Consider the following 17,634-nt stretch of genomic DNA (forward strand, 5'->3'; position numbering starts at 1 on the left):
TATTACTTTAACGGCTAGTGCACTTGCTAGTGTCACAATGAGCCACACATCAAGTTTTTGGCGCCGTTGTCGGGGATTTAAGGAAACAATATTAGGAAACATTGGGCATTCTTAATCTGGTCTCAGTCATCATTGCATTCATAGATGGTTTTAATTGCTTCATTTTATATTTTAGCTTTGAATGCAACAGCTATACTGATTTAATTTGTTTCTTCTTTCTTCAGTAGATTACTTCCTTTCCTTGTTTCAGTTTCATTTTAATAAAGGTAGATTTGATTTCCTTTCAATCTTGGTGTTGTTACCTTCAAAAAAAAAAAAGAAAAAAAAGAAGAAAAATTCATAACATAAGTGTTGCAGATCTGAGTTGCATTCGACACTCAGATCAGCAGAACTCAGACCTGCAGCACTCTGCCAAAAAGACTTAGTTAGTTTGTGTTTCTGCCATTTATTTTTATTTTTTTTTTACAAAAAGAAAAAAAAAATTTATAGAGTGAAAAGGAGAAAAAAAAAAGAGATCATATGAACAAAAAGAGGGGCAATTGAGAATTTAGATCAGCACTCAGATCTGAGTTCAGATCTGAATTCTGCTACAACAGATTTGCAACAGTTCAGATCTGAGTTCCTCTTAACACAGATCTGAAATGATGCAAATTTGAGGTGAATTGGGTATCATAACCACCCCAATTTACCCTAGGACACTTCTACTACTCCTCAAAGGCAATTTGGTAGCAATGACTGAAGGTAAGGTAATTGAGAATTCAGATCCAAACTCAGACTTGAGTTCAGATCTGAATTCTGCTGTTACAGATCTGCTCAGTTCAGATCTGAATTCCTCTGAACTCAGATCTGAACCGATGCAAGTTTGAGGTGAATTGGGTGCCATCACTACCCCAATCCACCCTATGATACATCCAACCTGCCTCAAGGGTGAATGGATAGCAAAGAATGAGAGAAATTCAAATCTGAAATACAGTTGATATGATGTGAGGACTGAACTGATACAGAGCATACTATGAATTCTGGGTGGACTGAATTCTTGGCTTTACCCACTTGTACCCAATCTAAATTTGCTGAGGATGTGTGTTTGGATTGAATAATTGTGATGCCTCACATATTCAATAAAAGCAGCAGTGCATTCCACTAGCATTCAGAGCTGTAGCAGGGCTGCTACAGTACAACAATTAGCATGAAACTCCACTGCTGATCTAGTTAGCTCTCTTTCCCATTGATGATCTACTTCATATTTGATTGCTGATTTAGTGTAGCTGGTAGATGTAGTTCTTCAGATGTAGTTCTTCAGCATTGCATTCATAGTTGGTTTAATTTGCTTAATTTTTCATTTTTGCTTTGAATGCAACTGTTGTATTACTGTAGTTATGCTTCTTTTCTCTTTAGTAGATTACTTTATTTTCCTTGTTTCAGTTTAATTTTAATAAAAGGAGACCTGTTTTGCTTATATCTTGAAGTTATTACCCTCTAAAAGAAAAAAATCACAAAATCATGAGTGTTGCAGATCTGAGTTGCATTCGGCACTCAGATCTGCTATAGCAGAACTGCAGCACTCAACCGAAAAAAAAAAAATTTAAATGAGTTCAGATCTGAATTGCATTCATCAATCAGACCTGCACTCATCCAAAAAGATTTTGGTTGCATTGCTGTATTTTGTTTTAGATTTATTTAAAAAAAAAGAAAAAAAATAGATAAAGAAAAGAAAAAGAAAACAATGAAAAAAATAGCATGTTAGTTTTCAAATCTGAAACTCAGATTTGAAGTTCAGATCTGTGTTCAGTCGGTTGCAGGACTGCATTCTGCTAGGTTCAGATCTGAGTTCATCTAAACTCAGACCTGAACCCACTCTATTTTGATGTGAATTCGGGTAGTGACAGCACCCAATTCACAATTTGATGCATCAGACTTGCCTCATTGATGAAAATTTAAGCCATGAATGGTAAAATCAGTTCTAAAGTGCATGAGAATCAAAGGCAGTATAAGTACATGATCTGAAATTTTTGTGAACTTGATGTTTTGTTATCTTTTAAATCACTTGCACCCAATCTGACTTGGTTGTATTGGATTAGGACTGATGTTTGTGAGGTCCAAAAAGAGCTTCATATTTTTGATGTAATGGTATTCAGATCTGAATCAAGGCTGCTTTCATTATAAAATTGCAGATCTGATTTCAGGCCTCTGCAATCAATTGAGGCATACAAGACATTTAAGTTGGGACTTGAAAGAGAAGTCTTAAGCTCTTGGGATCAAATTTATTTCAGACCTAGCTGCAACAAATTTTAGACCTACTTATTGATATTAGGTTTGGAGTTTTTGTAAGTGACTGTTCTCAAAAGTTAAGTTTTCAAATCTGATTTTTTTTTTTGTTAGAACTTGAAGAGCAGCTTAAAGATCATAAATTCAGCAATGATTGTAGATCTGTTTACAGTAAATTTTAGATTTGTTTACTTATGTTCATTTAAGTTTAGAATAGTGTGTAATAAACTCCATTGCTGATTTAGCTAGCTCTCTTTTCCATTGAACATCTACTTCACACTTGAATGTTGGTTTAGTTTCAGTAATGGAGCTATGCTTTTCTAGTTTGCAAATTTATTAGTATGGATCAGATCTGCGTACGTTCACTTACATTGCTGAAATTCTAATGCAGATCTGAGCACACAACAAAAAAAAAAAAATCAAATTACTTTGGTAGTGTGCTGATTTCAAGAACTCTTAGACTTCTAGGCTAGTTTCAATCTTGTAAATCACTTGTTTATCACTTGCATATCAGATTCCAAGAGATATTTATATTGTCTTTTGATCTTGTTTTTTTTAAATTTATTTATTTATTTATTTTTTTGTTAGATAGAATTCAAACTTCTTGGCCTTGTAAGTTTCTGTTGTGTATTACAGACTGGTTAAATTATTTACATTGTTTGGAATTGTGTATAGTAGTCTTTTTTATTATTTGGTTTAAATTATTTTTAGTTAGAACAAAGCTATTGATCTCCTCTTCTAGTTTGCAAGTGATTTCTAGCAGAAGAAGTTTTCCACCGACAACATATTGCAGAATTTAAGAATGATCTTCAGGGAAGTCCTCTAAATACCTCCTATTACTTGATGATGCTCTTGCTAGTTTTATTGTTACTGCCTAACACTACGAACATTGAGGACAATGTTCATCTTAAGTGTGGGGGAGTGAGCCCGAGGCTAGGGTATGGGGGCTGAAACCATGCACCCCAACACACATATGCAGGCAATGACATAACCAAAAAAGACCGGAACCCCTCAAGTTCATTACTATTTATTTGATGATTTTTTTAAGAAGGAATTCAATGAGTTGAGGGAGACTGATGTACTTGTTAAGTTTTTATTCTTGTGAATGACCCAATTTGATATATGCATGAGAAAAGGGGAGTTGAATATGCTTTTCAGCATGACTAGCCCTAACTATCTTCATGTGTATGGAAGCCCTTGATTTCATGGTTAATGGTCAAAAGAGCAAGTGCACATCTGAAGTGCTGATTCTTGAGGTTCAATAATTGCAAAGAAGGACAAAAGCCTAAATTGACTCCGCTATTCTAAGCTGAATAGTAAAACTAGCAGCTTAGAACATGAGTCCTATTTACCTACCTCAAGCAAGTGACCAGTGTGAGATCGAGCATAAGATGCACTCACACCAAAAAAAAAAAAAAGAGAGAGAAAAGTGTGTGAGATGGAGCATAAAATGCACTCACCCCTAGAATTAAGAAATTGTGGTGATAGCTGAGGTTCAAAGGGGCACTCTAAAGTTGAACTCTCATTAAGATTTAGTTACAGATGTAAAACTTAGTGAAATTTGATTATTAACCTTGACAATTAAGGAGCTGATTTATATATGAATTAGGAGTGAAGGGTAGACTATGATGAAATTCATATTCTCCTTTCCTTGGATCTTATACATATCTTAAATAGTAATTTACAAGAATAAGAGTTGAGCACTTACAAAAGTCCCCCGACTACTCAATGAATTTCTATCTTAAAAAGTTCACCAGGTAAATGGTAAGAACAGAAGGGGGGGAATGTTCAGTTTATGGCTGATGTCCTTGCTTGAGGACAAGCAAAAGCTTAAGTGTGGGGGTATTTGATGAACTTACAATTTATCTATAATTTTTGAGGACTTTAGAATTGATTTTTATGTCGGTTTTATTAATTTTTGCCTTAATTTAGCTTAATGCTAAGAATAAGTTCAGGGATAATTAATCCAAGAAAAGGAAGGAAAAAAGCAAGAAAAGAAGGTTCAAAAAGACCAATTTCAGCCTAGCCCGGTCGTGGAAGCAAGAGAGAGCACTTCGGCCCAAGAAGAGCAAGTGAATTTCTTGAGAAAACCCAAGAAAATAAAGCCTAGCTATGAGTAGAATTCGGCCCAGCAAGTAAGGCCCATTGTCAGCCCAAAAGAGCAGCTCAATGTATAGCTATCATGTGCTAAGAGAGAGCCTAAGTGCAGCCCAAATAGCAGCCCTTAGGAGGCTTTCAAGAGAGCTCTAGAAAGTTCAAGAAATGGGTGTAATACACCCCATTCTAGAGGCTTCAAGAAGGGGCAAGAGCCCCCTTGAAAAACTATATAAGGAGGCCTCTAGAAGGGGAGAGAGGTGTTCAATTGCTTGAGAGGAAGGCTCTCCCACTTTTAGAGGTTCGGCCACCTTGAGAGAAGAGAAGAGAAGAAGGCTAGGCGCAAGGAAGAAGAAGAAGAAGGGCTGAAGGAAGTTCAAGACAAGCAAGCTAGAAGAGAAGGTGAGTTCGAATTGAGGGTTTGTGATTCAAAGATCTTTTGTAATAAATCATTTGTAGTTTCATTCTCTTTTGATTTGAATTCAGTTTCTTTGTTATATTTTCTTTCTTCTTTCTCCTTGTTTCCATTCTTCCTTGATGTATTTCAGCTTGTAAAATTTCAGTTCAGCAATATAATTCTTTTTTATTCATTCAAATGGTCATGAATTGTACTTGAAGTTTCTTGAATAAGGGTGTTATTGTAGATTAATTCGGCCAACTAACCTTCAAAACTCAGATCTGAATTCTTAGATCTGAGATTGCAAGATCTGAATTGCTTGAAAGAGAATTCAGATCTGCAATTTTCAGATTGGCCGAATGGATCTAAAGCTTGGAATTCCTAGAGTGTTTGAGAGAGACTCTAGGAATTCAGATCTACTATTCAAGAACTGAATTGAGTGCAAGGTTAGAAATAACTTGCACAATTCAGTTGGTGATCAATTCAGATTTGAATTGATGCCTTAGAAGTGTTTGAAGAAATGCATCCATGGGGATTAGATTCTTGCTAGAGATAGAAGAACCGTCACTCATGCATAGGATGAACATGCGCTTGAGAGAGGCTGTTCATGACCTTGGGGTTTCACCAACCCAAAGCTCAATCATGATTTATTCGAATGATCCAAATTGATAGATTGCTGAATTCTGAGATTGACATTTACTGCTTACTCTTCTAACCTGATTTGAAGGCAATTGGGCCAATGTTTTAGATAGATTTTAATTTAGGATTTTTTAGCTTTCATTAAAGTTTTGATTTATTTGTTGATCAGATAAGAAGTGCTCGATTTAGTATTGGTAATTGTTTCCTAAATCCTCGTGGGAACGATACTTCACTCACTACTTTATTACTTGAACGGCTAGTGCACTTGTTAGTGTCACAATGAGCCACACATCAACCGCCACTACCTGTTGGAAGATTGGATTTTTGCAGCAATAGGAAGTCAAGAAAGCAGTTCTTGATAATAGTCTTGCAAGAAAGACACTAGGATTCGGTGTTCAATGTTTCTAGAGGGTTCTTGTGAAGAAAGACACTAGGATCCATTCCATCCACAGCTGTGTCATCTTCAACAAAAGCGGATCTTGGTTACTTCTTTGGGCGTGAACACCAACTTTGGGAGATATTATTTCTCCGGATCAGGTATAATCCTTCCTGTTTCCTTTTGGTTCAGATCTGGTTTGTTTATGGTTCAAGTAGGATTCTTGAATAATGTATTCTAAATTTAGGGAATATGATTCCCAGTTGGAAGAATGTAGGAAATTTTTGAAAATCGCCCCCCATTCCGCACCTTTCTTGGCGTCCATTAGATGGATCCTACCATTCTTTCACTTTTCTCTTTCTTCACCGAAGGTCCCTGCCCCTTCCAACGATGAGACCACAAGGCACACAAAAAGTAGCTTGTGCTGGCTCATTATACGCACACCTTAGGTTATTAGGAGGGAGAGGCCGAGGTAGAGCCACGCGACCGAACTTCGGCTCACCTAGCCTAATTCTTTCTAAGTGTTCACTTAGGCAAGGTCGAGGTGGCCTACTGAAATGTGGGGGAGAGGCTGAGGCAAAGCTGAAGCTTGCCTGGCTCCCTTCCTTCCATGGTTGCTTAGGCAAGGCCAAGATGGCTTGTTGAACTGTGGGGGAGGGGCTGAGGCAGAGCCGAAGCTCTCCTGGCTTCCGTCTCTCCGAGTGGTTATTTCGACGAAGCCGAGGTGATGCTTTGAGGAGGTTGGGGTTTCGGGCTAAGATGAACCGTTGAGTTAGTCGGGGTTGTTGCCTTTAGTTAATCGCTCTAAGTGTAGATGACCAAGAGGCCATCGGCTACCAAGGCAGGCAGTGAGGCGTGTGAGGTCTCACATGCCTCGACCGTCCTGGGGTAATTTGGTGAGGTGTTAGGGTGTTTGCTATTAGTAATATGCCCTGGCGACGGTCCAACATGAGCGCATGGTCCTCAAGAGAGGCTATGTGTCTCAGCCAGTCGCGAAGACGAGGGGTCTTAGAGACTTAGTGAGAACGCGCACTAAGCTTGAAGCTGAAGAGGAACTTTACTTCATTCATTCATTACTTCATCAAAAAATTACACTCATCTGTAGTACATCTGGAGGTTCTCTGAGTTCCATGTCCGAGGGATGGGTCTTTCATCTAAATGTTCCAAACAAAAGGGATGGGCCAATGACTTGCTTGATCCTGTAGGGGCCTTCCTAGTTGGGGCCCAACCTTCCCACACCGGGTTCGGGGACCATGACCTTCCTAAGGATGAGGTCTCCCTCTTGGTAGCGTTTTTCTTTCACTTTTGAGTTATAGTAGCGGGCCACTCTTTGCTGGTAGGCAGCCACCCTAATTTGTGCATGTTTCCGAGCTTCTTCTAACAGATCCAGGTTTACTCTAAGTGCTTTGTTGTTCTCGGCTTTGCTAAAGTTCGGAGCGTCGCTTGGCCGATCTCTACTGGGGTAACTGCTTCCCTATCATAGGTCAGGTTGAACGGGGTCTCTCCCGTGGCCATCCGAGGTGTGGTTCGGTATGTCCAGAGGATGTTGTTTAGCTCATCAGTCCATAATCCTTTGGCTCAGTCTAGTTTGGTCTTCAGTCCATCCAAGATTGTCATGTTGGTAACCTCGGCCAAGCCATTTGTCTGGTGGTAGCCCACCAAGGTGTATTACTGCTTGATGTCGAGGGAGGCACACCACTCCTGAAACATTGCATTTTTAAATTGCTTCCCATTGTTGGTGACTAGCATGTGGGGGAGGCCGAAGTGGCAAATAATGTTCTTCCAGAAGAAGCTCTGAACTGCTAGGGTTGTAATGGTAGCCAGGGGTTTGGCTTCTACCCACTTGGTGAAGTAGTCTACAGCGACGAAAAGATATTTCCTGCCCCCTGTTGCTTGAGGAAAGGGGCCGAGGAGGTCCGTCCCCCACTTGGCAAAGGGCCAAGGGCTACTAAGAGCCAAGAGGGTGGTGGCTAGCTAATGGCACAAGTTGGCATGTCTTTGGCATTGGTCACACTTCCGTACTAGCTCAGCTGCATCTTTATGAAGAGTTGGCCAAAAGTACCCACTACCTTAGTGTTTTTTGGGTTAGGGCTCGGCCATCGAGGTGGTTACCGCAGATGCCTTTGTGAATTTCTCAGAGCATGTATTCGCCCTCCTCCTGACGAAGGCATCGGAGAGGTAAGGCATAGTGAAGGATCTTCTGTACAATTTTCCCTCCATTAGGGTGTAGTGGGCTTGCTAGCGTCAGAGTCACCTTGCTTCATTCCTATCATTGGGTAACCACTCTGTCAATAGGAAATCAATGATAGGGTCCATCCATGATGGTTCAACCTCTACTGGGACCACCTGCACTTCTTCTATAGAGGGCCGAGGTAGCTTTTCTATGTGGATAGTGCGGCCAAGGGTTGTGGTGCTTGCCAATTCAAAAAGGGCATCGGCTCTTGCATTCTTGGCTCGTGGGACCTACTATAGGGAGAAGATTGGGAAGTGGCGGGCCAGTTCTTGGACTTTGGCGAGGTACTTGAACATTCTTTTCTCTTTGGCCTTGTACTTTCCATTAACTTGGTTTACCACCAGTTGCGAATCACTGAAGGGTTCGGCATGTAAGGAAACGAGGTCCCTGGCAAGCTGCAAACCAGCAAGGAGGGCCTCGTACTCGGCTTCATTATTGGATGCAGAGAAGTCAAACCTTAGCGCATACTCTATGATTGTGTTGTCTGGGGTGAGAAGGATGAGGCCTGCTCTGCTTCCTTTGGCATTGGATGAACAGTCCATAAAGAGTGCCACTTGGGGTGAGTCCCCTCGACTGGGCGATTCGTTTCATCATCTTCGGGGGCTTGGCTGAAGGTGCATTCTACTACGAAGTCTGCTAGGTCTTGTGCTTTGATGGCAGGCCTCGGTTGGTACTGTATGTCAAATTCAGACAACTCGATGGCCCATTTGGTCAGGCACCCTGAAGTCTTAGGTTTGGTGAGGATAGACCTAAGGGGCTGGTTTGTCAGGACCGTTATAGTGTAAGATTAAAAGTACGGCCTGAGCTTTCTAGCCGAGACTACAAGGGTGAAGGCCAACTTTTCCACTTTAGGATATCTGGTTTCAGCATTGCAAAGGACATTGCTGATGTAGTATATCAGCTTCTGCATTCTGTCTTCTTTTATTAGTACTGAGCTGACTGCCTCGTCCCCGACCGGTAAGTATAGATAGAGGGTTTCTCTTGGGGCCGACTGAGTGAGGAGGGGAGGTGAGGCGAGGTAGGCCTTTAGCTCGTCAAAGGCCCGCTGGCATTCTTCCATCCACTGAAATTCCCTTAACTTTTTGATGGTGCGGAAGAAGGGAAGGCAGTAGTCAGCCAACTTCGACATGAAGCGGTTGAGAGCAGCTATTCGGCCTATAAGTCTCTAAGTCTCCTTCACAAAACGAGGGGGTGCCATGTCTAGTATGGTTTGTATCTTTTCAGGGTTGGCCTCGATGCCTCTTTGAGAAATGACAAAGACCAAGAATTTGCCTGAAGTGACGCCGAAGGCACACTTGCTAGGATTGAGTTTCATGTTGAACTTCCACAAGGTGTCGAAGGTCTCGGCTAGGTCCGAGGTGTGCATCTCGGCTTTCAGGCTCTTTACCACCATATCATCTACGTAGGCTTTGACATTCCTCCCCATTTAATCTTTAAACACCTTGTTAACAAGGCGCTGATAGGTGGCCCCTGCTTTCTTGAGGCCAAAAGGCATCACTTTATGGTAGTAAGTGATGTGCTCGGTGATGAATAAGGCCTTCTCTTCGTCCTCTGTGTGCATCTTTATTTGGTTGTATCCGGAGAAGGCATCCATGAAGCTAAGTAGCTCATACCTTGCAGTGGCGTCAATGAGGTGGTCTATTCTCAGTAAAGGAAAACTGTCCTTCAGGCAGGCTCGGTTGAGGTCTATAAAGTCAATACAGATCCACCATTTCCCGTTACCTTTCTTCACCAAAACCACATTTGACAACCAGTTAGGGTAATGTACCTCTCAGATGAATCCGACATCGAGTAGCTTATCAACTTCCTCTCCTATGGCCTTCCATCACTCTGGTGTAAAGTTCCTTTTCTTTTTCTGAATTGCCCTAGAGATCGGGTCCATGCTCAACCTACAAATAATGACTGAAGGGTCAATTCCGAGCATATCAACGGCGGACCAAGCAAAGATATCAGCATTAGTTATGAGGAAACATACCAGTTCAAATAGGCGTTTAGGGGGAAGGTTGGATCCGACGTGGACTATCTTCTTGGGGTTTGCCTCATCTTAAGGGGACTGAGATGAGGTCCTTTATCGGCTGGCCTCAGCTCGCTGGCTCCTCCCTGAGGTCGAGGCCCTCTAGTGATAGGGCCTCCTTGTTCTTACCCTTCAACGTTGCCACGTAGCACTGGTAGGCGATTTGTTGGTTCCCATGAACAACTCTGACGCCGTGCTTGGTGGGGAATTTCAGGGCTAGGTGGTAGGAAGACATGGTTGCCCCTAGTGTGTGAAGGGTTGGCTTCCCCATTATTGCATTGTAAGGGGAGCCAACCTTCACTACTAGGAACTCATGCATCCAATTCACCTAGTCCGGCTCGGTCCCTACCATGATGGGTAGGGTGATTTTTCCCTCCGGTTTGATAACCCTACCGAAGAAGCTGATGAGGGGGGCATTGGCGGGCTGGAGCCGCTCGAGCACGAGCTTCATTCTTTCAAAAGTGTCATAGAAGAGGATGTCGGCCGAAGAGCCACTATCCACTAAGATCTTCTTCACCACGTAGTTGGCAATGATTTCTGTGACCACAAGGGCATCGTCATGGAGAATTGTTCCCCCCTTCAAGTCCTCGTCTATGAAGATGAGGGCCTTCGGACAGCTTGGTTTCTTCGAAGCATCCATGTACTTCTACTTCTTTGGGGCTGGCCCCTGGATGTTCAACTGCCTGGCGTAGGCCTTGCGGGTCAAGGTTGAGGCTCCACCCGAGGCCATGCCCCTGGCGATGACGTCGATGACGCTTGCTACCTACTGGTGTTGCTGCTAGGAGGCCATGCCCCTGGCAATGACATCGATGACGCTTGCTACCTACGAATGAGGGACTATATCTCATTCTTCAAATCGTAGCAGTTCTCCGTATCATGCCCGGTGTCGTGGTCATACTTGCAGTACTTTTTAGGATTTCCCCTCTTGGGATTCCTCTTCATCTTTTTAAGCCACTTCACATATTTCTCCTCCCCAATCTGCATCAGTATCTAGGCATGGGTCAAGTTAAGTGGCGTGTATTCCTTGTAAGCCAGGGTCAAGGCCAGTGGCTTCTTGTTGTTCTTGCCATTGTTGTTGTGGTGGTGGTTGTCTTCGCCCTTCCTCTTCTTCTCAGGAGGCCCGTTGTGGCGCTTGGCTTCCCTTTCCTGGTGGTCCCCGGCCAAAGTCTCTTCAATCGCAATATAATTTTGGGCCTTCTTGAGGAACTCTAGCTTAGTCTTTGGCAGGGTCTTGGCGACGGAGCACTTCAGGGCTGAGCCGGCACGAAGCCCATTAATGGCAGTGTGCATAGAGACCATGGGGTCGAGGTCATGAACCTCAAGCTCTTCCTTTTTGAAGTGGTCGATGTAGGACCGCAGACTTTCTCCCTACTTTTGCTCGATCAACATCAGCGAGACCACACTTTTCTGACATCATTTGCTACTGATGAAGCAAGAAAGGAATAGGCTGGTAAACTACTCCTACGAGCCGATTGACCAAGGTGAGAGGCTGGAAAACCAACGACGAGATGCCCCACAAAGGTAGCTTGGAAGGTTTGACACATCAAGGTGTCAGAATACCCATAAAGTATCATGAATGCTCTAAAACCTTCTAGGTGTTCGTCGAGGTCGAAGCTCCCCTCATACGTCTTGAGCGTGGGAGCCTTAAAGTGTTGGGGAAGAGACTCCGAAATGATGTCTAGGTTGAAGGTGTCCATTCTTCCCGTCAGAATGCTTTAGTTGGCTGAGGCGTCAGCACAACTCTCGTGAACTTGTCAGAGCTCATCCTTAATGGCCCCGAGCTCGGCTTATAGCTCCATAATCCAAGGGTCGGCTGGAGCCTGCGCCCCTCCTTTGTCTTCATGAGCACGGCGAGGGTTGGCTCGGACTCCAGAGTGCTGTGAAGCGGGACCGCATGTCTCCCGTTTGGCGTGGCGGTCATTCAAGATGTCACGGAGGTCCAAAACCGGAGGGGGAGAGGCATGGCATCGGCCCTCGGCCTTGGAGTGGGCGCTGCAACGGCTGAAGTGCTCGCCTTCGTCCTGGGTGTTATCCCTCCTGCGACGGTGATGTTGCTCAGAGGGTTGGCAGCTGTCTTCGAACACTGCTAGTTCTTCCTCCCTTTGGCTGGGAGGTCCTTTGTTCCTTCGTGGTGGGCTGGTGGGTCAACTACTACCAAACTCGACAAACTCGGCCCACTGGGAGTCGGCTAGGCCGAGTGCTGGGGGCTCGTCATGGTCATGTCAGCCCTGGGGATCTAACACCCCAGCAGGGCGGTCGCCTCGGGAGGGACCTCCTGCTTGGGAATAGGCTTGTTCCATGCATTGCATGAGGTACTCTAGGCAGTTGAGGATGGACTGGAACTTCACTCGTGACCAGGTTTTGATTGTTCATGGATCTTCGTACCATGGTGATCAAAGCTTAGGAGAATTCAAGTTTTTAGAGTTTTAGAGGATCATCTTAGCAACGCTTCTCACAGACGGCATTACTTGTTGCTACCCTGTTTGGTCGTGGGCAACAGGGTAAATTTGCTCCCAAGCTCTGAAGGCTAGCCGAAGGCTTTGATGGTTTAGAGGAGGTACGTCGAGGCCGAGGCGGATTGTTCTCTATGAATACTATAGGAGCCGAGGGTTTATGGCCGAGGGTTGTTGACTAAGTAGCGAAGTCCCTTGAAATCCGAGGTACTGCAAGACAAGAAGTGTCAGAGGCTGCGGGTGGGAACTCGAGGCAGAGGCTCCAATGGCCAAGTTAATACGAGGGCAAGAGGAACGGGGTTTGGTACCGAAGAGGGCTTTGAAGAGGGCACTCGTAGGCACTAGGATCCCAGGAGTTAAGTTCTTCTCTTAGGAGTAAAGCAAGAGTTAGAATTTAGGGTCCTTTACTTGGTGGGGGGGCACCTCGCATTTATACTTGAGCTGCCGGGTGGTAGGTAGAGATGGACATCCCCGATGAATGCCGTACGAGGGCGGTCAGCAGGCATTGCGGGGACGCAGGAGTGCTCCTCTGTTGGCTCCGTACGAGGGGAGCAAGGTAGCCCCTGTCATGCCGAATCACGGCCCCAGGTCTGGCACTCGTGGGCTGGGCCGGGCTACCCCACATCAAGTTTGTTTCAATTGGGTGAGGGCTCATCTAAGTTAACAAACCAAGTTGGTCCATATCTACCCCCAATGGCTTTGGTGAAATCTAACCATGTTAATTGGGGATGGCTTTTTTCGATACCACTGGTACAAAAGACTAGCCTCTTTGTCCAAGTGGATTGAGGCTACAAAGACTCATTGAGGAGCCGAAGTCTCACGAAATTTGAAATATCTCCCTGCCCAATAGAGCCAAGGGATAGGATCCTCACTTGTAAATACTAGAAAATCTAGTTTCCCAACACATCCAATTGGTGGCGCATCGTTCTCTGATCTACTGGCACTCAAACTCTCTGATTCATCGTCCTTGCCCTCTACTAGAGTGACATCACTGCCGATAAAGCCTTCCTAATCTCCTTTGGATCACCAGAATGTTTGTGGAGATTGACTTCCATTCGATCCACTCGTTCTTCAACACGGGCTCATCTAGTGGTAGGCATGGTTGAAGGTCAAGCTCTGATACCATTTGATAGAACTGAACTGTTTTGAGGGAGTTCAACCTCCTCAATGGTTGCTTGGGGAAAAGAAAGAGGAAAGGAAAGGAGAGGAAATTTGGGGAGAATTCAGATCTACCTCCAGTCGATGGAGAAGTAGTCTTATATACTCATTCATTGCAGTTTGTTAGACAGTTAAACCACGAGAGATTAAGGCTGATGTGACCTTCTAGTGCAAACAAATTTCAGAGGTGCTATCAGATTTGGAGCTATAAGAAAATGATACAATAATCTTACGAGATAGATACATTTTTACAAAAGGTACCAGCTTTACTAGCGCACGCCAACAAAAGTTATGAGATCCTTCGACACATTAGATACTGTTATAACAACCTTAACATTATATAGCAGAATGCAGTATGGTTGTTAAAACCGACCCAGAGACTGAACCGGTCAGGCGTCCGGTTATTGGGTCAAATGGTTCGACCGTTCAAATTGAATATTCGACTCGTTCTGATAAAAAATTTTAAAAAATAAAAAATGATCAAAATCAACAATTTTTGAGGAAAATCTAATTTTTGGGAAAAACGGTTCTTGGTTTTTCCAGTCCGATCCGGCTTCGAAAACCATAGAATGCAGAATAAAGACATTACTGAGGTTGCAACCTCTACCCCTTTCCTTGAGCAAATATGCCAAAGTCAGGCCCTTTAAATGAAGACAATCATTTATTTATTTAATTATGTATTTCACAAATTTTATTTTTTAAGTTTATTTTTTAAAACCTCTAATACAGTACAGCCCCTTGTCTTGTGCCAGATTTTCCCACCTTGTACAAAACAGACTAAAATTTGTGAGGTGGGAAAATCTGAAATTTCCCTAAAAAAAGCTCGAAGGAAAAAACAGAAAATGAACACCGACGACAGGGGAGCACCAAAAAAACCATGAGAATGACAAAAAGCCACTGCAGACTCTAAATCACCATCACAAATTGTTCTTAACCAAATGGGAAGTTGACCAACCCATTTCCCAGCATCACCACTATGAAAAGGGCAACGAACCAGAAAAGCATGCTTATGATAAATAAAAAAGTATATAGGAGTGCTAAATACAATATAATTGCAAACGCACACATCCCCACCAATCAAACACAAATGGCAAAGAGGAAGAAGCATCGGATGATATGAAGTTATGTAATTAGAGTGAGTTGTCTCGAACAGTAAAAGCACCAGCACAATGGGGAGGGGAATACTAGACAATGTAAATCTGCCATATAACTAAAACTGTTCTCTAAATGGTCCAAGAGCGAAAAGGGAACCACGGTTGATGCAATTCTGCTTTATTAGAATCAATTAGGCATGTAACCTGGTTAAACCGAATCAGAAGCCAACCGGCACTCAGGAAAGAAAAAGAAAACAATATTGATATCTCAGGCACTACATTGGAATAACTAAGTAGGTTTTTGGCATCGGTGCTGGGAATACAGCACCATGTTTGAGTTGTAAGTACTGTATTTTGTTTGTTTGGAAACGGTGCTATCATATAGGTTGTTTTTTAGGAAAAAAGTACTGGTTTTGTTTGACTCTGTAGAACTGTTTTCAGCATTGGTCTATATTATTCAATCTCCAAGATGATGCCACATTAATATCACATCATTGTATCGCAGACAGCAACGAATTGTTTTCTAAAAAAAAATTAAATTTAGTGCTTTTTCAGACCATACTTTTCCGATTTCCAATGCATGGTCTGAAGCAACATTTATTTTTTAGAAAAACGGTATCAAACAAAAGGGCATTTTCTGAAACACCACTTTTTCTAATGTGATTAGAAAATGGCATTGATGTTGAAGTGTCCTCGTAATGCGTTTTGACATCAAATTGACCTATCTAGAGGCCAAATAGAGGTTAATCTAAGAGTTTGAACCTTCCTCTGCAAGTACTTAGGATTATTCTCTGGTCTTGCATGATGCGCACAAAAACATTTCTTTGCTCTTAAGAGGGATTTTTAAGAGGAAGAATATTGATGGTCAATTTAGGAGCTAATTAGAGAGTTTTGAACCCAACTCTGCTAGTAGTTAAGATTATTCTCTGATCCTGCATGATACACACAAACACATTTCTTTGCTTTCTTCAGAGGGATTTTAAGAGGAAAAAACATGGAGTAACGCAGTTACTTTTAGATCATACTTATGTTGGAAAAAAATTAACATAAATGAAAAAAGCTAAATAATATAAGAAAGAAATAAGTACAGCGTATTGATTTGCTCAATCAATAATTAGTGACAAACATCAAGTTGAGAAATGGTTGCATACAATAACCTCTTTCTAAGGTTGACAAAATGTTGCCTAACTACTTTCACAAATTCAAGATGTGGAGAACAAGATACAGAGGTGATTTATCTAATCAATAAGGCTAACAAAATGTTTGCTGATTATGTTCACAAATTCAAGGTGTGGAGTAATAAACTGGGGAGTGAATTTTCTAATATATTTTACAATAATAGAAAATATTGAGTTAAATGACAGTACAGGATCTGGGATTAAGAGTAAGTTCAATATTAGTCAAATAGAAAATTAGTCACTCAAATGATAATCTACATTTAGAGTGGCTACCAGGCTTTACTGGTGGTGCTCAACAAACATGAGAAACTTGACGGTTTATCTTGTTCACATAACTGAGAAATAGCTCTTTATTTATTTACACTGATCATAGATGAACTGATTGAACATGTTCAAGAGGAGATCCCATGGTGTATGTTGTTTGCTGAAGACATAGTTTTAATTTATGAAACTAATGAAGGATTTAATGAAAAAATAAGTTTATGAGCAAATACCTTAGAAACAAAAGGTTTTAAAATAAGTAGGACTAAAACAGAGTATATACTATGTAAATTTAATAATAATAGGAGTGCATGTTGTCTCCACTTATGATTGGTGATGAAGAGACGATAATTAAATGTGATCATTTTTGGTATCTTGGTTTGATAATTATAAAAAGGAGAGATTGAGGAGCATATCACTGATAGAATTAGACCAAAAAGGACATAGATTGTAGTAAGAAATGATTTAAGCGCTCATAACAATGGATGTGGCACTAAACAGAACAAAATGGCAAAACAAGATTCATGTAGCTGACTCCATATAGCTTGAACAATGCTCAGATGATGATGATGATTTTAAATTCACTTCCTAGTTCTACAGACTTTCCCCATTAGCCACTCAAATTTTGTTTCTCAAGTAGAAACATGTCAAAGTTAGAAAATAATTAAGAAAACTGATTTAAAAAGAATAAGGAAATCATAAAAAAACAGCATAGGAAAGTATAGAAAATTCCTGCTTAAAAATTACCGTCGGAAACCTATAAAATTCTAATTTGCTATTTTCTGTCATACATTACTACACATATCATAACTCACCAACAAGAAACAAAGTATAGTATGCAAACATATGCTAATGCTAGAGAACAAGAAGCAGTAAGCACTCAAAAAAAAAAAAAAAAAACTGCAATAAACTGAAATAAACAATGGAAGTGAAAGCCAGTGAAAAATACAGGTGGTTAAAAATGGAATTGAAATTTTGTGAAACTCTTTCCTTGTAACTAAATTAAAAGGTTAGGACCATATGATGCAGTAGGGCTGGAACAAACTAACACAAGACTAAGAGAGAGAGAGAGAGAGGAGAAGGGGTAGAGAAAGAGAAAAGATAGAGAAATCTCAAGAAATCACTCCAAGGGGTCCTAGAATCACTCTAGGGTTTGTAGGAATCACTCCATACAGAAAAAAAGCTCTAAAGAAATATTAGTCCATTCATTAGCTTCAAAAGGAAGATGATACATCTATTTATAGAGTGACTTCTGTGACTCAGAATACTGTTCATAATTACAAAAATGTCACTCCTTGTCTTGTGCATCAAAAACACAATAACTTTCTAATTGACAAGATTAGAACAAAGTTTCTAGATGAAGCAGCAAATGGTGCAGAACAAAGTTTCTGATTGACAAGATTTACATGGGAGAAAACTCATCTACGGTTCCACGAAGACCCTCTGAAGGGTCAAAATATGATATCTAACAA

The sequence above is a fragment of the Nelumbo lutea genome, chromosome 6 (assembly GCF_056320005.1).
Source record: "Nelumbo lutea isolate HS-2025 chromosome 6, American lotus-T2T, whole genome shotgun sequence".
Classification (NCBI taxonomy): Eukaryota; Viridiplantae; Streptophyta; class Magnoliopsida; order Proteales; family Nelumbonaceae; genus Nelumbo; species Nelumbo lutea.